The sequence below is a fragment of the Dermacentor variabilis genome, chromosome 10 (assembly GCF_050947875.1).
Source record: "Dermacentor variabilis isolate Ectoservices chromosome 10, ASM5094787v1, whole genome shotgun sequence".
NCBI lineage: Eukaryota > Metazoa > Arthropoda > Arachnida > Ixodida > Ixodidae > Dermacentor > Dermacentor variabilis.
In genome coordinates this window covers 129,975,102-129,996,431 of record NC_134577.1, presented here as the reverse complement: position 1 = coordinate 129,996,431, position 21,330 = coordinate 129,975,102, and the positions used below count along the sequence as shown (strand labels likewise).

General features: G+C 47.9%; 1 long non-coding RNA gene across 1 annotated transcript in view; it reads left to right on the top strand.

The window, feature by feature from the left end:
* Positions 1-306: 306 nt before the first annotated feature.
* LOC142559700 (uncharacterized) overlaps positions 307-21,330 on the top strand; it is a 127,406-nt gene continuing 106,382 nt past the window's right edge. Inside the window, exon 1 of the long non-coding RNA XR_012823208.1 lies at positions 307-430. This is a non-coding gene — a long non-coding RNA (uncharacterized LOC142559700). The remainder of the gene's footprint in view (positions 431-21,330) is intronic.

The following is a 21,330-nucleotide window of genomic DNA, read 5'->3' as shown; positions in this document are numbered from 1 at the left end:
CAAAAAAGAACAAGAGCCTGTGTGGTGTGGTTCTTTCTCTGTCTTGTTCTTTTTTGCGCAGTTTTTCTTTGTACTCACCGAATGCCGTACACTTGCCGGAACAGGGAGTGGTGCGTCGTTGCCCTGTCGTGCATGTTCCCTTATGCAGAAACGCATGCGTGACGAAAAAAATAAATAGCCGATAGAGCAGTGGGCTTCTTAGTTTATTCTTTTGCCTCCGCTTTCAAGGACGCTTCCAGTCGCTAGCGGAGATTCTATTTCGGCACATTTTGCGTGTTTGTTATAAGCGGCGTATGACCAGTTCACTCTGCAATCCGCAGTGTTCTCTTCCGCGGCAAATATCGTCCGGATTTTGAGCAGCAGCTCTTGATTGCCGTCTTCGACCACTTGAAAGCAGCTGCCTTGCTAGAGGCCCTGGTGAGGCCGAAAGGTAACATGAACTTGTTCCACTTGTGCTGCATGGTTAACAGACGTTTGTCTTGCCGCTGTGCATTGCGAATGCCATAACGCGTACCGCTTCTAAGTGAGTTAAAGGAATTAAAGGAATTGTGTCACGGGATTGAAGCGCGCACTGAGAGCCAAGAAATGTACTGCCGTGAAGGCGTATATATATATATATATATATATATATATATATATATATATGAGGAAAAAATGTCGGAATTTTATCGATTTTCCATTCATATTGCGTGCCACCACCAGCAAACATATTGTGCAATTTTCATTGCTGTTTCATTGTATATTTCTTTGACATGGAAAGGTCTGTGAATCCATTCGAAATCTTTTGGAGTACTTCTGCGTTGTGTTTCTATTCAGTCGTTATTGAATAGTCATTGTATGTAGGTGAATTTTTATTGTATTTTCATTATACTGGGATATATCCCACTAAAGCGTATTGTAGCAATGGTATGCTTCCTGAGGCTGACTACTAACTGCAGCCAACCGGGAAACAAGAAAGGCACATGAAAGGCTTTCTTATACACCCAAATTATGGCGTATTACGTGCCAAAGCCACGATTTGATTGTGAGGCTCGCCGTAGTGGGGCACTCCAGAAATTTGGACCACCTGGGGTTTTTTAACGTGCACCTAAATCTAAGGACACGAATGTTTCCGCATCTTTATTTTAACTTCCTCTGGTTTCGACAAAATGTGCACTCATATGCTTGACATTTATTTCATGCTTTCTTTCTTTACTGAAAACATCTGGATACAACTGAGCTTCTTTAACTAGATCTTTCTCTTTCTATTGCTCTTTTTTTTCAATATCCAAATTATATATCTTCTTCGTTCCCATTTTCTCGTTAAAGTAGGCCCAACACAGAGATCACCTGCATACAGATGTAAATTCTCTTCCAGGTTTGTCATCCCTACTTCTTCGACGAACAGACGAAATAGCACTCAGACAAAATAGCACTAGTAGCGCTGCATGTTCTCTCTCTATCACAAGACACCTACGCCTCTTTGTTTTCTTTCTGTCCTCTTTTTTGAACATTTACACTTCCCTCGCCTTACTCTACGCACCACCTTATTGTCAACTTTCCCCATTGAAGGTGGGGGAGCAGAAAGCAGCTGCTGGCATGCATAATACAAGTGCCTGGCCAAAATGTTGGTTCCGGTGATATTATTATAAAAAATGACAACCATTACAATCTGTAACGATGCAATGAGAGCGAAAGCACTTTGCTTTTCGTTTGAGAGCTTTGACTGTCGTTAGCTTGAAGTCGGCCACGTCGCCGGGAACTTCTGGGAACGTACGGTACAGTACCTGTAGTGCACGCTCCCGATTCGTCGCGTCTCGTACGTTTCCGATCCCCGTCGGGTCGTTCTAGAACCACAGACGGTCGCACACTCTGCAACTAAGTCCGAATTGTTTATCCAGAAAGTGTCATAGGAACTTGGCAACCGCGCCTTTGAAGTCGTTCACTCGCTTCATCCGGTACTTCTGCCGTCGGATTGTGTTGCGAGGCTGGAGCCGTTGCTCGTTCAGAGGTGCCCAGGCTCGCGATTGTCGTTTTCGTTTCAGCATCGTGGGAACGTTCTTCGTCGGTGGGCGTTTCGCGCCCGCACCGTTTGCATTCTCTTTGCTGTTCCCTCCCGCGCTCCTTGTACGCATGTTGTTCTTCGGGTGTACTAACTGTACGTGTCCGCCCCATCGATATTGGATTGGATAGAAGCCAACTTTATATGTGCCTACACTTCGGCGCTCCCGCGCCCCGACGAGGGCCTACGTTACCTACGAAGTCGCCGTTACTCAGCGCGGGTCTCCGCCCGCCGTTGCCGGCTCGTGGGGTCCTTACCTTTCGAGCGCCCCGAGGACCTGCTGGATGGCCCAGAGCTGTTTCACCGCGGCGCGAGGCAGCCGCGAAGAGCTACGACCAAGGCAAACAGCTCTGGGCCGCCCCATCGATAACTGAGCTGTTGAATGGCTCATACCCTCTTAATCGATGGCTAATACTTCCGTGGACTCGGCCTCCGAATTACGACGTGAAAAGAGCATTGAAGCTGGAATGATGAGCGCAGGCCGTAGGCGGTCACGCTCAGACTCTTGCAAACGAACTCCTACCCAAATCCGGCGTCCCTTAACAGCATATATCCCGAGATTATCCGAATTGTTCTTGCGTGGCCTGTAGTGAGATTCCTACTTTGCCTCATATGCTCTGGGAGCGCGGGTCGCTTGGCCCGAAGTTCACCGAGGATGAGTAGGACGCGCTTCTGCGAAGTCCCGTCTTGAGGACCAAATCCTGGCCGTCCAGCGCGCCCGCGATCGGCGCGGCAGCCTAGATCTGTCAGTCCCATTGTGGGAGAAGCCGAGTGCGCGTTTTATCGCGTTTTGCTAGACCCAATAAACGTTTATTCACTCACTCACTCCTTCACTGGAATGATGAGCGGCAACCGAGCCAGCTGTGGAAGACGACGACGCTCGCGCCATTGCTGATGACGAAAGTTGCTTTGCACATCGGAGCCAGCTGTGGAAGAAGACGACGACGACGAACGCCCGAGCAGTGGCACCAGTGCGTTTGCGTGGTTAGCACCGAGAATTTTTAAGTTCAAGGGCGCGTTACAGGTTCCCGAGCCCACATAGGATAGGATACATAAACTGTATTAAATGAATAATCAGAATAATCGCTAATTCTCGGGGCCCTTATTCCAGGGCTCCGCTGGCTCTAGCCAACTTCTCAGCTCTCTGGATTAGCTTGAGCTGGTCGTCGAGGGCCGAGCTGAACAGCAGTGCCTTCCATTGCTCCCAGGGATATCAGCCATTGAGCTTGGACCGTTTCTGCACGATCACCAAATATCGGCCAGCACTATGTCTTTTTTTCTGTTGCCAGACGCCGAAAAAACTACGGAACGTTAGTCACATACAGCTTTCGCTGTAAAAAACACATACAATTGCGTGATGCTTATGTAACAAAGTGTTTGTTGCTACGAGCTACTTTGTTAGCAATGTTTTTATGTGACTGAATGAGTCAGTTGCACATATTTATTGTTCACAGCATATGGTTTAGGGATACCGGAGTAACCAAACCATGCACTTTCTTCTACCGACGGTTTTTCGCAAAACATAAAAAAGTAAATAACTTTAGAGAAAGTGCCTGATATTATGACAGCTAAATGTACTTTTATGCGCCGAGACATAAATTTAGCAATTTTTATCAGTCCTCCGAAGGTAAAAATAAGCCAGATCTCTCTCTCTCTCTCTCTCTCTCTCTCTCTCTCTTATATTTGGAGGCTTGCATACTTTCGCAAATCTGTTTGTTCTCCTTTTTTTGCACGAAGGAAGGTGCTTCTAGTAACAAACTAGTCAGCCTCTTCTCTTTTTCCTGATACCCCCCAGCAACATACTGAGTAAAATCTTGGTCTTTAAGATAAAGGACCGACCGAAGACTACGCTGACGCTAGCGGCCATGGCATCGGCGCAGTTCTCCTCCAAAAACAGAATGGTACCGAATGCGTGATAGCGTAGGCCAGCCGCCTATTGTCATCTGCCGAGAGAAATTACTTGATCACCGAGCGGGAGTGCTTGGCTTTAGTTTGGGCTATCGCCAAGTTCCGGCCATATTTGTACGGCCGCACGTTTTCAGTCATTACAGACCAACACGCACTCTGCTGGCTGTCTGAATTCCCTCCGGGACCCGACAGGACGGCTTGGTCGCTGGGCTTTGCGGCTCCAGGAATTTTCATTTATTGTCGTTGACAATACTGGACAGCTGACATAAAGAAATATATTATGGATAGAATTGAACATGCTCTCAAGAACGGGGTAAACCTAAAAGCAGTGAAGAAGAAAGTAGGAATAGGCAAGAATCAGATGTATGAGTTAAGGGACAAAGCCGGCAATATCATTATTAATATGGATGAGATAGCTCAAGTGGCTAAGGAGTTCTATAGAGATTTATACAGTACCACTAGCACTCACGACGATAATGGAAGAGAGAATAGTCTAGAGGAATTTGAAATCCCACAAGTAACGCCGGAAGAAGAAAGGATGCCTTGCGAGCTATGCAAAGGGGAAGGCAGCTGGGGAGGATCAGGTAACCGCAGATTTGCTGAAGGATTGTGGGCAGATTGTTCTAAAGAAACTGGCTACCCTGTATACGCAATGCCTCATGACTTCGACCATACCGGAATCTTGGAAAACGCTAACATATTCCTAAACCATAAAAAAGGGGACGCCAATGACTTAAAAAATTATAAACCAATCAACTTACTGTCCGTTACCTACAAAATATTTACTAAGGTAATCGCAAATAGAATCAGGAACACCTTAGACTTCTGTCAACCAAAGGATAAGGCAGGATTCCGTAAGAGCTACTCAACAATAGATCATATTCACACTATCAATCAGGTGATAGAGAAATGTGCGGAATATAACCAACCCTTATAGCTTTCATTGATTACGAGAAAGCGTTTGATTCAGTCGAAACCTCAGCAGTCATGAAAGCATTACGGAATCAGGGTGTAGACGAGCCGTATGTAAAAATACTGAAAGATATCTATAGCGGCTCCACAGCCACCGTAGTCCTCCATAAAGAAATCAACAAAATCCCAATAATGAAAGGCGTCAGGCAGGGAGAAACGATCTCTCCAATGCCATTCACAGCGTGTTTACACGAGGTATTCAGACCCCTGGATTGGGAAGAATTAGCGATAAGAGTTAATGGAGAATACCTTAGTAACTTGCGATTCGCTGATGATATTTCCTTGCGTAGTAACTCAGGGGACCAATTTCAATCCATGCTCACTGACCTGGAGAGGCAAAATCGAAGGGTGGGTCTAAAAAATTAATCTGCAGAAAACTAAAGTAATGTTTAGCAGTATCGGCAGAAAACAGCAGTTTACGATAGGTAGCGAGGCATTGGAAGTGGTAAAGGAATACATCTACTTAGGCCAAGTAGTGACCGCGGATCCGGATCATGAGACTGAAATAATCAGAAGAATAAGAATGAGCTGGGGTGCGTTTGGCAGGTATTCTCAGATCATGAACAGAAGGTTGCCAGTATCCCTCAAGAGAAAAGTGTTTAAAAGCATTGCCATTTGTTGGGCGTGTTGGTTTGGGCGTGCTGATTATTGAGGCTCAGGCTATCTGGCGGAATAGTGACACATGTGTTAGTGCCCCTTCAGTCGACTTGTTAGATAAAGAGACGGCTTTTTTGGATGAGTAAGATTTGGATAAGGTGGCGCCACTGTGCATGGGTTATATAGGTGTATTTCCTGAAAATGAAGTTGTTGAAGTTAGCGCATTGTGGTGTCTTCTCCCTTCAGTCCTTGTTTGCTGGCGCTAAATATGCTTTCTGTTTAAAATCTGTGTCTTAGCAGTAGTCACATACGGAGCAGAAACCTGGAGGCTTACGAAAAGGGTTCTACTTCAATTCAGGACGACGCAACGAGCAATAGAAAGAATGATGGGTGTAACATCGAGGGATAAGAAAAGAGCAGATTGGGTGAGGGAACAAACGCGAGTTAATGACATCTTAGTTGAAATCAAGAAAAAGAAATGGGGGGGGGGGTATGGGCCGGACATGTAATGAGGAGGGAAGATAATCGATGGTCATTAAGGGTTATGAACTAGATTCCAAAGGAAGAAAATCGTTGCAGGTGGCGGCAGAAAGTTAGGTGGGCGGATGAGATTAAGTTTGCAGGGACGACTTGGCCACAATGAGTACATACCCGGGGTAGTTGGAGAAGTATGGGAGAGGCCTTTGCCCTGCAGTGGGCGTAACCAGGCTTCAGCTGATGATGATGTGACAAGACTGGAAGCCTCCACAAGGACGCTGACTGCCTCTCTCGTTACCGCGTGGATCCCCCTGATCCTGCTGCGCATGATCCGATGACTTGCGTGATGGCTTTTACTGACATGACCGATATGCGCGCTGAACAACGCGACAAATCCTTGAAGTCCATAATCGCCGGAATGCAATCTGGCAGCACTGACGGCACGTGTCGCATGTTCGTGCTGCACGACGGCATCCTCTACCACCGCAATATGACCCGTGACGGCCCTGAGTTGATCCTTGTCCTTCTTTGTCGTCTGCGATCCATCGCTCTCGAACAACTTCAGGATGCACCGACGGCGGGAAACCTTGGAGTTTTGCGTACATACGACCGCGTAAGACGCCGGTTCTTCTGGCCGGGTCTCTACCGCTGCCTGTGTCGCTATGTCGCAACTTGCTAATTGTATCAGCGCCGGAAGAAACCTCCCCTGCCACCTGTCGGATGACTCCATCCAATTGAAGTTCCCTCTGAACCGTTCATTCGAGGCCTTGACCCGCTTGGCCCTTTTCGGACGACGACTAGAGGGAATAAGTGGATCGCCGTCGTTACTGATTACGCGACACGCTACGCGATAACAAAGGCGTTGCCTACTAGTTGCGCAGCCGACGTCGCTGATTTTCTCCTCATGACGTTATTATCCACCATGGTGCGCCTCGACAGTAACTTACAGACCGCGACCGCTCATTCTTACCTCGAGTTGTCGACGACGTCCTCCGCTCTTGTGCAACTAAGCACAAGTTGTCCACCGTCTACCACCCTCTAACGAATGGTCTTATGCAAGATTGCAACCGAAAAATCACAGAGATGCTGTTGATGTACGCCTCCAATGATCACCGTGACTGAGACGCCACGCTGGCCTACGTCACGTTCGCGCACAACTCGTCCGGACATGACACCGGATATTCACCCTTTTATCTTTTGTATGGTCGCGACCCCACTTTGCCGTTTGACACCATCCTCCTTTCTGTGTCAGATGTTGCAACTGAGTACACTCGTGAAGTCATCGATCGCGCTCACATGGCACGTCAATTCGCCCAATCTCGTTTATTAGCCTCGCAGCATATACAAAAGCAGCGTTATGACCGGTACCATCGCGATGTTAAGTTCGCGCCAAGTGCTTGGGTGCTCCTTTGGTCACCATGTCGTCGGGTTGGCCTCTCCAAGAAGCTTCTCTCTCGCTACACAGGGCCTTATGAAATCCTACGTCACGTTACCGACGTAAATTGAGTATACACACAATTTCGTAGAAATAATTCGACAGCGTAAAAAACATATCCAGTGCTGGCACATAAACTAGTGGCAACGAGCCTATGCAGTGGGAGCACTTATTTTACAATACGGTGGCATTCGATTTGCGAACGATCAACCTATACCTGCTTTGTTTGATGATCCGCCCTTACTAGAGATGACACGATATCGTTCACGACCTTTCTGCATGATTATTTTGCGACGTTAAAACAAAAAGGAGGACCAAGACTTACATATTCATATAAACGGCTGTGGCATGGGCCCTGATGCTGGTGCCACTTAAAACAGAGTCAAGCGTTAAGTTAAACATTCAAATTCTGGGGTTTAACTAGCCACGATCTCATTACAAGGCGCACTGCAGTGTATAACCCTGGATTAAATTTGATTACCTGATAATCTGTAACGGGTACGTATGTCTACGCCCGAGTGCTTTTTCTTTTCCTTTCGCCACATCGCAACGCCGCGGCCACTAAGCTACCACAACGGGTAGGGCACGCGCATGAGAACACAGGAACAGGCGACCTTGTTTTAGGTAATTTGTTGCAGCTAAGTTTTAAGCATGAAATGATTTTAGCTCCCGTTGTCGGCTACCTTCAAGTTAATTTGAGCCAAAAGCCAGGGACGTTATCCGCGCCCGTAAATGAGAACGTCCGGGCAAGTTCCGAGAACAAAACGAGATCAGCCAGGCAAACACTCACAACTTTAAAAAGGTGCCGTCTCTGGCCGCCAACCCTCTGTACAGGACCGCATTACATACGCAAGTTACCGCTCAAACAAGTTACAATGTTACTTCCGAGATCTTCCTAATATTTGTTCAGTATCACTCAGGCTGTTACTTCTAGTGAGGTGAAGTTTCATTTGGGGGGGGGGGGGTGATATCCAATAGTGGCGTTCAAAGGCAAAGACCGGGCACCATACATTTCATTGTCATCTTTTGGCGCTGAGGCTGAAGGCCAGCGGTCCGCGATTTCCGCGGTGCGGGTTCTGCGTCGCCTCGCGAGATGGCGCCATGCTGCGTTGCACCCCCTTCAGGCGCTTCTCCCCGCCGCGGTGGCTTAGTGGTCTTACGCTGCTAAGCACCAGGTCACGGGATCAAATCCCGGCCGCGGCGGCAGCATTTTGATGGAGGCGAAACGCAAAAACGCACTTGTATTGAGGGCGTGTGAAAGATCCCCTGGCGGTCAAAATTAATCCAGAGTCCCCCACTACGACATGCCTTATAATAAAATCGTAGTTTGGGCACGTAAAATTCCGGAATTCAATTCAATCTTCTTCTAGATCGTCAGTGCGCCCTGTCTAACTGGCGTCTTTCACTGCTTGTCGTGCGGCCTTCAGCCGGTTTTCTTCCAGCTGGGCAGCATGTACATGGACAAGTATGGCGCGCTGTGGTGTGGCGTGGTGGGCTGTGCCATTGCGAACATGCACTACACCCATTTTAAAATTGTGGCTAGTATCACGTCCTACCAATCTGCTTTGCCGGTTGCCATTTTGTGCTTCCATCTGTACTCTCGATTACGGGAGAGCCGGCAAGTTTTCAAGTGGCTGGATCCCAAAAAACTTCCCCAACTTGCGGTACAGATGAATACGCCAGGCTAAAATCGGTTCGTAATTTGAAAGTACCGCCAGTCTTTAAACTCTGCCACCGACGCGCGACCTCATCGCCTCCGCCTCGTTCCTCCGCCCCTTACGCATCCCCTCCGCGGGAACCAGTTGGCGCCCGCTTTTCTGCAACCGACTGGTCTCCTTGCCATCGCTCTTGGAAACGCGCAGATCCTTCCTTTTGCTTGTGTTTTTTCTTTTTCATTGACGCGATTTTTCTCTTAAGCTCAGTTGGCTCGGTACAGTGAACGTTGCACCATGGCACGCCGCGTTTCCTGCGGTGTTGTGATTGCGCTATGCCGTGCGGTAGCGCATACAACTTCAGCAAGAAGCCTGAAAATTGTTATGCACTTTTTATGATCCCACAAGGAAAGCGTAACGGCTTGCTCAAGAAGCAGCGGCTGCACAACATTGACCAAAATAACTTTGTTCCAACAAAGAGGTGTTGTTTGCGAGGTAAGGCGTCTTTTTTATTGTTCGTATCAATGCATCGCCTAATGCTTCACTTCACATTTTACAGCGAAGTTGTCTGTGGCTAGGATCTGGCATTTGATGGCGTGCGCGCAAGAAAACTCTCCTAAAAAGTGAGAGTGAAAGATCCAACAACAAAAGCAAATACCCGCCGTGGTTGCTCAGTGGCTATGGTGTTGGGCTGCTGAGCACGAGGTCGCGGGATCGTATCCCGGCCACGGCGGCCGCATTTCGATGGGGGCGAAATGCGAAAACACCCGTGTACTTAGATTTAGGTGCACGTTAAAGAACCCCAGGTGGCCGAAATTTCCAGAGTCCTCCACTACGGCGTGCCTCATAATCAGAAAGTGGTTTTGGCACGTTAAACCCCATAATTAAAACAAAAGCAAACGCATATCGCCGCTCGCGTCCGAGCTATGTGTCTCTGTGCATCTGTGACGTAGCACTTGACGCAGTGTGAGCCGGTAAGCGAGGCTGTATATGGCTCAGATCCGGGGTCTCGTGGCATCTGCGAGCAGAAATAATCATCATCAGCAATGGCTCGAGCTTCGTCGTCTTCTTTGCCGGAGACCCTCGGCGCAACCGCGCGAACGTGCTCGTGCCACTGCTCGCGCGCTGGTCTTCCACAGCTGGCTTCGTTGTGCAAAAAACTTTTATCAAAAATGGGATGAGGTGTGTAAATGTGTAGACTGAAGGATAGAACGTGGAGGCAATTGGAGTCTGCTCAGGCATCTGCTCAACGAAAAAGACACGAAATCGAACAGGCGCATGGCAGTGGCGAAACTTGTACACTAGGAAAGTTAGACTGCAAGCGCAGAGAGCATAATGGAGAGATTGGCTACTAAATACTTGCCCCTCAGGAAAGAGAATCAAGATGTGAGTTATCCCGATTACTTAGGGGTAGAATGCAAATATATGGATCAGGAATTCACCGAAAGTGAGGTATGCACAGCACTGTATGATCTGAATAGTTAGTCAGCAGCTGGCCCGGATGGCATCTCTAGCAGATTGCTTAAGAATTTGGACGACGAATCAATAAAATATCTGACCGCACACATTAATGAACTATGGAAAGATGGGGTATATCCAGAAGAATGGAGGACGGCCAGTACTATCTTAATACCAAAGCCGGGCAAGCAACTCAATTTGGATAATCTGAGGCTAATTTCGTTAACATCATGTCTAGCGAAGACAATGGAGCATGTCATATTGAACAGGTTAACGAAATATGTGGAGGACAATGACATCCTACCGTACAATCTGATTGGTTTCAGATCAGGCTTGTCCACACAAGATGCCATGTCGTTAATCAAGCATCAACTGGTATTAGCTAAACCAAAAAACACTCGAGCTCTCTTCGGGTTGGATGTCGAAAAAGCTTTTGACAGAATTAAGCATAGAGCAATACTTGAAGTGATTTCCGAACTGGGATTGGGGAGAAAACTCTATGAAGTGGTCAAAACCTTTCTTGGCAATCGTTCAGCTCACCTTAGATTCGGGGATATTAAATCAAAGAAGATGGATCTCGGTGACAGAGGGACGCCACAAGGGTCGGTCTTGTCACCGATGCTTTTCAACCTGGCCATGTCAAAAGTGGCAAAGGGACTAAAAGGGATAGAGGGCATTCACTTTACCATTTATGCAGACGATGTCACTATATGGACCGCTGAAGGAAGTATGGGGCATGCGGAAAGCAGACTTCAGCAGAGCATTTATGAGGTAGAGTCTATTTTAGAAGACATGGGACTCAAACGCTCTGCTAATAAGTCTGAACTCCTTGTACTCAAGAACAGAAGAAGGGGTAAAAAACCGAGGGGATAATATGTTCCCGAGAAGAAGCCAGGTTAGTACTAACCACGAAGGCAGGCGAATATATTAAGCAAGTAGAATCCATTAGAGTCTTACGGTTATTCCTGGAGGCAAACGGGGCAAACGGAAGAACAATACGACACATCACAAGCAAGGCTGTGGAGGTAATAAGGCTGCTAAGGAGAATCACTAACAGACACAGAGGGCTGGGAGAGGAGAGCGCCGTGAGACTGTTCCACGCTTTCGCCTTGTGTCACTTCTCCTATATAGCTGGGATGCTCAGTTGGACACAGAAAGAGCTAAACATGTTGAACAGATAAATTAAAAGGCTAGTCAAAACAATAGTGGGGTTACCGATTAACACGCCGGATAATAAATTAATGAAACTGGGGCTCCACAACACCATAGCCGAGATAAATGAAGCTCAGCAAATTGCCCACAGAGAGAGGCTCTCTGGAACAAGTCCAGGTAGAGCAATACTAGAAGAGGTAGGGTGGTGCCCAACCGAATCCAAAATTTCAGGTGAAGGCACAGTAGAACTAAAAGATAGCATAAGAGAGATAATCAAGACGACTCCTTTCCCCAGAAATATGCACCCGGTGCACAACCGGGAATGACGAAAGGCAAGGGCCCAAAGCTCTCCCGCAAGAGATAGAACACGACAGAGAGCATGCGGCTTTTGTACATGCTGCATGGGTCAGAGGAAAGAAAGCCTTTACGGCAGTAGTAGTAGACGCAGATGGTCTCACTCGAGATGCTATTACAATCATGACTAAAGACGCGACAGTCGCGGAACAAGTAGCGATAGCATTGGCTTTAAGGAATAATAAGTGGACGAAGATTTATAGTGACTCTAAGATGGCTATCAGACACTTTACCAATGGCTTTGTAACCAAAAGGGCAGCCCAGCTGATCGGTGAGTTGGACAGCCAAGGGATCGAAATCCGCTGGTTTCCTGCGCACATGGGGTCTGTCGATCCATCTCGGAAGAATTTAAATGAGATGGCTAACGCAGCTGCACGAGGACTTACTATCCGTGCACTACTCGACCAGGACCTTAATAATATACAGGAGGAGAACAGGGACCAATTACTTACATATAATGAAATCAAGAGGCATTACTACATGAACAGAAGGGAATTCCCAGTGCCACACGCTAAGCTCAACAGAGCTCAAGCGGTGACTCTGAGATTGTTGCAGACAAGAACTTATCCAAGTCCAAACTTTATTAATAAGCTATATCCTGAAAGAGAAGTGCCAATCAATTGCGAGAAGTGTAATGACATCATTACTCTGAATCACATGCTTTGGCAGTGTCCTCTGACTTTCACAGACTGTGACAAAGAAAGAGACTTGTGGCGGCGAGTCCTACACAGTGGAGTTCTTTTCGATCAAGTACAGGCCGTCCAGAAGGCCCACGATACGGCGGTAAGGTTAAACCTTACTGTCCCGACGTAGGAGGCGCCTGCGTCAACCTAAGGGTTGATCTTCAGGACATTAAATAAAGTTCATCATACCATACCATACCATACCACCAATGGCTCCAGCGTCGTCGTGTCCTTCGTTGGCGCCCCATGGCACAACAGCGCGATCGCGCTCGTGGCACTGCTCACGCGTTCATCGTCGTCGTCTCCTTCGCCAGCTGGCCCCGTTGCTGCCCTTTATCCCAGCGTAGAATTTCCCAGCGACGACTTCTGTCGTCGTAATGAAACGGTCGGGCTTACGGGTTTATGAGCCATTGCTTAAAGAGCCAATCATTGGGCCATTAATTGTCTTACGTGACGGTCACATTTAATAACAGAAGTGATACGCATGTGTGCGTACCTATCGTCACGGTGACCACCGATCAAGACAGTAAATATGTTGGTGCATTCTGCTTGTGGCTGTGAATGCTGTCGCTGGTTTAGAAAGGTGTCAGAATTATTCCACAAGGAGAATTGGGTTTGCGAGTGTCATTTAAAAATGCTGCTATTTGATTTTTAGCGAATGAGCCCGCTCTACAGTCAACGTCCGATTTTTCGGTCTTCCTAGTGACCGCGAGAACATTCGAAAAAATTGAATGCATGACATTTACAGCCGCCAAGGACACAGGTCACCACAGGCACGTCCGAAATAGTGCTGACGGCCTGTCAGTACACTTAATGGGCGTATCGGTGCTGGTACTGCAATAGCAGGCGGCGGCTGTACGCGTGTATAATTAAGGAATACACACCGTGCCCCATGACAATTGCCCCTTCCCACTCACAATACGCTTCACCGCAGTACTTTGCGTATGCTTCTCCGTTTAAAAGTTTTGTACTGAGGCGAAAATGACCTTCGGGAACCGCGGTTATGCGACGAGCCGTGCTTTCCGAGCTTCGAAGCGAGGATAACATAAGCGAATGGGGGCGAAATGCGAAAACACCCATGTACTTAGATTGGGTGCACGTTAAAGAACCCAGGTGGTCGAAATTTCCGGAGTCCTGCACTACGGCGGGCCTCATAATCAGAAAGTGGTTTTGGCACGTAAAACCCCATAATTTATAACATAAGCGGAGTCGGTGCCATTGCGGACAGCGGCGAATCCTTTCAGTGAGAAGCACGGCACTGAACGGCAAGAAGCCTAATAGCGAACGTCAATGAAGCTAGGCCTAGCGTGGCCGCAGTGGAGGCTGCGGCTGATCTGCACGCGAGAGCGCCGGTTAGATGCATCGAGGTAATAAAATGGTGGCGGTGGTGGCTTCGATTAATGCTGTTTCGGACCGGGGGGGATGAGAGAAAGCCTGGGAAAACGGACGGCGAAGGTTCTTTGCATCCGAAATTTCAGACGTTCTTATACATTGGCTCTATGTGGTACCGGGTGGTGCCGCGAAGGCATCCGAATTCCCCGGCACGTCCGAACAATGAGCCGTCCGGAAAATAGGTGGTTGACTATAGGTATTTTCCAGGATTGAGCCGTCGAAAGCCTGCTCCAGGCCGCCACCGACATCATAGTCAATTATACGGCCGAAACAGGCCTAGCATGCTCGCCGCAGAAATCAGAATTGTTTATATACAATCCGAAGCACTTAAGGTGCAAGGCACCGTCGCAGACCAAAATTAATGTGGTGGGTAAGGAGGTACCAATAGTCGAGCGAATTAGAATCTTGGGCGTGATTCTCCAGTCACACGGCCTCAATGGCGAGACCGTCAAGAGGCTGCAGAATCACGCAATACAGACCCTGAGCCTAATTAGGCGAGTGACCAGCAAAGGCCGAGGGTTAAATGAGAAAAATTTGATTAAACTAATGCAGGCGCACATATTCAACTGGGTGAGCTACGCAACGCCATATCTCGACTTGAAAGTGGTGGAAAGAGAAAAGATTGATTCTCTAATGCGAAAATGCGTTAAAGGACCGCTGGGACTGCCCATGTGCACATCCACAGAGAGACTGATGGCTCTAGGAGTGCACAACACATGGACAGTACTGGCAGAAGCGGTGCGAACCTCTCAAATTGAGAGACTTAGCACCACGAGGACAGGAAGAGCCATATTGACCAAAGTTCGAATAAATCCGGACAGAAGCCCCACATAAAAGGTGGAAGTAGATAAGGAAGGGAGAAAAAATCTGATTATCCCCCCCACCCCCTGCCAAGAAACATGCACCCGGAACATAGCAAAGACAGGAGGCATAAACAAGCCGAAGCATTAAAAATTAGATTCAGTAAAATTTCGGAACATGAGGTGGCCTATGTAGACGCGGCGGGAGGTAGCGGCAATTTTACGGTGGCAACGGCCGTCATCGACCGGGCTATTCCCGTGACCGCTGTCACTCTGCGCGGGCGCAGCATCGAAGTTGCCGCGGAAATTGCGATCGCATTAGCTTGCGCTGGAACGGACGCGAAATTTGTGATCAGTGACAGCAAAACTGCCATACAAAATTTTAGCAAGGGAAGGATCTCGCCCTTAGCGACCAGAATCCTAGGCCAGAGAAAGTTAAATAGAAAAATTCAAATAATTTGGACTACGGCGCACGAAGCCGGCCCCGGCAACGAGGCGGCCCACGAGCTGGCTCGAGATCTCTACCACCGAACCGCGATGGAGCCCCTCGATGACCGATGGAGCGGAGAGCGCATGCTAAAATATTGGGAGATCACGCAGCATTATAGATTGCCTCGTAGATTGGTATTCCCGCGAGACCCGAAATTAAACAATAGACAAGTAGTCGCGTGGAGACGACTACAAACTTATACGTTTCGGCACGCGGTTATGGCGAACCACATGTTCCCCGAGGCCAGGAGCGATAGGTGTAATCTTTGTGGGGCGAGACGCACCCTCGACCACATAATATGAGAACGTCCGTACTCTCCCGGGGGACGCACAAAATAGGTAGTAGAGACACCTGGGAGACCCTGCTGCGCAGCTCGGACTCTGAGCTCCAGCTCCGGCTCGTCCAACTGGCTGAAGAGGCTGCTGGGACCCAAGACCTCCCAGCCTGCATCTGAGGCGGCGGCACTCGCCCCCTGACCTGCGTGTCGGGGGGTGGGTAGATCACCTTATCCTTTGGAAAATAAAGTTTATTCTATCTATCTTGCAGAACTTGGAATACTTCGAACAGTAAAAGTTCGGTGCGAATAGAATCGAATAGCAATAGTTCAAATATTCGCACACCCCTAACTATCACATAAACTAGCGACACATTTATGCTGTGGGCTTAACAACTACCGTTATTTGCTTACTATACAATATATTTAATATACTACAAATATAATATATTTGTAGCAAATGTGCGCTTTTTATGTACGCTGTACTTCTGCTACTGGAAGGAATGCGGGACCTCTAGAGAAACTCATTACCTTTTGTCCCTGTCTGATCTTGATATTTCATATAGTTGCAAGAAATAAATGCGAATCGAAAAATTTTTCAGGCCCCTACGCTTTGCCATATGCGATTGATAAATAGTTCTATGCCTCTTATATATAGATATGGAATATAGATTGGTCCCTAGCAAGTCCAGGCCCGTTATTGTCAGATTTTTATCGTCTAAGCGAAGGGAAACAATTATTTCTTCTAAAAATAAGTTAAAGACAACTGGTGTTTCCGTAAGTGAAGATTTTTGTAAGGCAACGAGAGCTTTCAGAACTAAACTGTACGAATTTGGCAACGAAAAAGGCCAATTTTTTGCTGTGAAATACAACAAGCTGTATATCAACAAAAATGTTATATTTACTCCCCTGATAGCGACAGTGTCTGTGAACTGCAATTGGGCAATCTTCGCTGCACTGCTGAATTATCGTCCGCTGCTACAAACCACCATTCTCACGCGTCTTTTTCTTAACAGAAATTATGCACCGGCAACGCAGCCAACCTTGTCCCGATTTTTCTTTTTTATTGTCGAATGCGCGAAGTGCAGTTAATAAACGTCAAGCTCTAGCATCTATTTTTTATTCGTGTGCCGCTGACGTGGTTGTGTTGACGGAGACTTGGTTGACCGATAAAATTCTTAGTGAAGACCTGTTCCACTGTGACAAGAATTACGTTGCTCGCCGTCATGACCGCGACCTAAAATCAGGTGGTGGTGTTTTGATTGCCATCACCGACAGTACAGTGTCTCATAGGATTTCACTTGCGTCGTCTTTGGAATTAGCTTGTGTTAGTATTGTTACAAACCATCAAAACACACTGCTTTGTGCGTGTTATCGGTCTCCAAGTGCACCATCCACTTTTTTGCGATGAACTGCATGACACTCTGAATTTTCTCATCTCAGAATTTCCACACTCACCGTTATTCCTTTTAGGCGATCTTAATTTCCCTAAAATAAAGTGGACTTCGCTATCGCCCTTCGTTACCTTCGCTATCGCCCTTGTCGATACGTCCGCCGAAAGTAAACCTTTCCTTAACTTGTGCCTCAATTTTAATCTTACGCAACTTGTTTCTAGGCCTACTATAGCTGGCACTACTTCATCTAATACTCTAGACTCGATCCTTGTCACTGAACCAAACTTAATAAATTCTTGAACTCATTTGCCCGGACTAAGCGATCGCTGTTCTTTACGTTATGTTGTACCAGGCCCCGTTAGATGTGAGATGAACAATGCAAAATTTGTCACAAATTATGCGAGTGGTGATTACACTGTAATTAATGGTGAGTTTGCGGTATTCATTGGCGACTGTACACCAGAATATTTCAGCCGCACTGTGGAAGAAAATTGGAACTTTTTTAAAAACCAAGCCACGTCACTTGTCGCGAAATATGTGCCACACTGCGCAGACTTTCCGGAAAGAAATGCTCTCCTTGGTTTTCCACTACATTAAAAACACTGTCAAACAAAAAAACAACGCCTTTTCCGTCTTGAAAAACTCAGTCGAACATCCACTGGTTGAAATGATTATTCTAATACGCTGCATGCTTATCGTGCCGTGTTAAAAGAAGCGAAGGACGTTTTTTTAATACCCTCACTCTACCCTTACTTCTTTCTACAAATCCATCAAAATTTTGGAGCACTGTTCAAATAAAAGGAAAAATAACATACCTCTTACAGATACGGATGGTAACAGCATGAGCAATGTAGAATGTTGCAATGTCCTAAAGGACACTTTCGCAAAATCACCTTCTGTTTGCTGTGCTGATACAGTGCCACAGATGCGCAAAGAAGATTTCCTTCCCACGAATCCGCTTGTTGCCGATTTTGCGGAGATTTTGAACTTAATTCAAGATTTAAAACTATAGGGGGGGAGGGGGAGTCTTCCTGTGGGGCCGACGAAATTCGAAATTCTTGACAAATACTGCTGTCTACTCCTCTATATTTTTATGTACCTTTTCGCCCAATCTATTGAGTGCTCAAGTTTGCCCGCAGACTGGAAGGCGGGTAAAGTGGTGCTTCTGCTGAAATCAGGTAATCCGCATTCTACTCTCAATTACAGACCATTTCACTTACCAGCGTACTTTGCAAAATCCCTGAACACGTCATATTTTTCAATCATAGCTCATTTCTCGAATCCAACTCTTTCTTCACTTCAATTCACCATGGGTTTCGGAATAACTACTCCTGGGAAACACAACTAATATCGTTTATACACAACATTTCTTCCTCTTTAGACAAAGGCCAACTCAATGACTAGCTTTCTAGATATTGCGGAAGTGTTTCACAAGGTGTCTCACCACTTACTGCTACTTAAGCATGATATCGACTAATATCGACCCTAATATACTGAGACCTATAGAATGTTTTCTATACAGCCGTATCCAGTTTGTAACAGCTAACGATTCTGCATCCTCACACTGCGCCGTGAAGTGTATCCTCACACGGCGCCTTGGGACCGTTACTATCCCTAATTTATATAAACGACTTACCTGCCGTAATTAATAGTTCTATTAAACTTTTTGCCGACGATTGCGTTCTATACCGTGAAGTAACTAAGCATGCTAACCTTATGCTTCAGTCAGATCTAGATAACATTTCAAGGTGGTGTTCACAATGGCTAATGTTCTTAAACACGAATAAATACAAGATTATGTCTGTCTCGCGTCGCTCAAACTCACCATTTCCTTTCAGCTGTATTATCAATGAAACCAACCTTGTGCACGAGACTTCCTATAAATTTCCTGGAATCCGGCTAAACAGTAATTTTTTGTGGCATGCGCACATTGAACACATCACGAAGAATGCAAACAGAGCTCTCGGCTAGATTCGCAGGAATTTTTTAATTTGAAGTTACTGCTCTACAAACACTAATTCGTCGACACCGGCCCCGGTGTCGACGAGAGCAGTACCATGCGCTTACGTGCGGTGTTTCTACAGATCGCGGCAGCTGGGGTACTTATGTCGGCGCTATATCACTGCCACCTGGTCACGCCTACCGATTCCCGGTGGAAATGGCGGGAACATCGCTGGATCTTTCGACCATGTCGACCGTTACAGAAAACGTCAGTGGACAGTGGGCGTCGCCAACAGACCATCAAGTACTAAAGTGGCAGCCTCACGCCATCACAACGGGGCCCGGTGTCAACGAGAGCACTACCATGCGCTTACGTGCCGTCTTTCTGCACGTGCCGGCAGCTGGGGTACAGATGTCGGCGCTATCACTGCCACCTGCTCACGCCTACCGATTCCCGGTGGAAATGGCGGGAACATCGCTGGATCTTTCGACCATGTCAACCGTCACAGAAAACGTCAGCGGACAGTGGGCGTCGCCAACAGACCATCAAGTACTAAAGCGGCAGCCTCACGCCATCACAACGGGGCCCGGTGTCAACGAGAGCACTACCATGCGCTTACGTGCCGTCTTTCTGCACGTGCCGGCAGCTGGGGTACTTATGTCGGCGCTATATCACTGCCACCTGGTCACGCCTACCGATTCCCGGTGGAAATGGCGGGAACATCGCTGGATCTTTCGACCATGTCGACCGTTACAGAAAACGTCAGTGGACAGTGGGCGTCGCCAACAGACCATCAAGTACTAAAGTGGCAGCCTCACGCCATCACAACGGGTACCGGTGTCGACGAGAGCACTACCATGCGCTTTCTGAAAGTTGGTGTTGCATAATGCCGCTAGGTGTCATGCGCCAGCGCTAATAAAGAAGTGACTGGAACGCGCGCTCGACAAGAGGTGGGCGCTGAAGAAGAAGTAGTAGAGGCTGCGGACGACGGCTTGAGTTTTGTGTACGCCATCTTGTACCACTGTCTGTCTCGCCGACGCCTGGTGCATCTTCATTTGTCTTTTTGTGACAAAACTGGTGGAGGTGCTGGGTACGATTCATCCGATGCCACAAACCCTTCCAGGTAGCAAGAGTACCAGCCCTATACTAGTGGACACCCGTGTTCACCGGGCCAGCAGGAGAATCCGAGGATCGCCTCCGGAGCTTGATCATCGCTCCGCAACAACATCGACACCCCCACGGACCAGTATGGAAGGAACATCGACGTCTCTATCGACCATTATGCAAGGTACGGCCACAACGGCAACTCAGTACCTGCTGCAGAATCTCCGCGTGCCGAAAGTCTTCCACGGGGATATATTCGAGGATGTAGAACACTGGCTAGCCCAGTTTGAGCGCGTTGCCGAGGTAAACCAATGGAGTGACGTGGAGAAGTTGAGAAATGTCTACTTCAGCTTGGAGGACGGTGCTCGCACTTGGTACGAGAACCGAGAAGGGCCCCTCAAATCGTGGTTCGAGTCCCGCCGTTCCTTGCTGGAAACATACACCAATGCTGATCGCCGCGAACGAGCCGAACGGGCGCTCCAATCCCGCATTCATCGGCCGAATGAAAGCGTCACGTCGTACGTAGAGGATATGATGCGCCTCTTCCGTCGGGTTGACCCTACCATGTCAGAGGAAAAGAAGCTGCGCCATCTAATGCGGCGAGTTAAAGAAGAGCTATTTCCTGGCCTGGTTCGAAGCCCGCCGAAGACCGTGGCTGAATTCTTAACCGAAGCCACCACGATGGAAAGATGCTGCACCAGCGCTTAGCTTTCTATGAAAGGCTAATGAACGCTACTTCACCTTCGAACCAGCGCTCCGCTACGTATGACAGGCGCGCGAATGCTGCTTCACTGACGGACGCGGTTGCCTTTGGGAACCTGGACGTTCTCAGAGACGTTATCCGCTCGGTGGTGCGTGATGAGCTTCAACGGCTGAGCTGCCCACCTCAGCCCACGATGGGTTCCATTTCTGCCCTCGTGAGAAGTGAAGTGCAGCAAGCGATCCAAGGTCCCGTTTCAAGCCGCAATGCGCCGCTTGTGACAACACAGGTCCAGCGGCCGTCGTATGCGGAAGTATTGGGGCGGGTCCCTGTCCGCGCTCCGACCCATTTCATCCCCGCCGCGTAATACGTCCCGCCACTCCCATCAGTGCAACCGATCCAACGTATGGAGGATCGGCGCCCGTTCGAAAGGAAATTTGACGTTTGGCGTACCGCGGACAGAAGGCCTCGGTGTTATCACTGTGGAGAAGCCGGTCACGTAAAC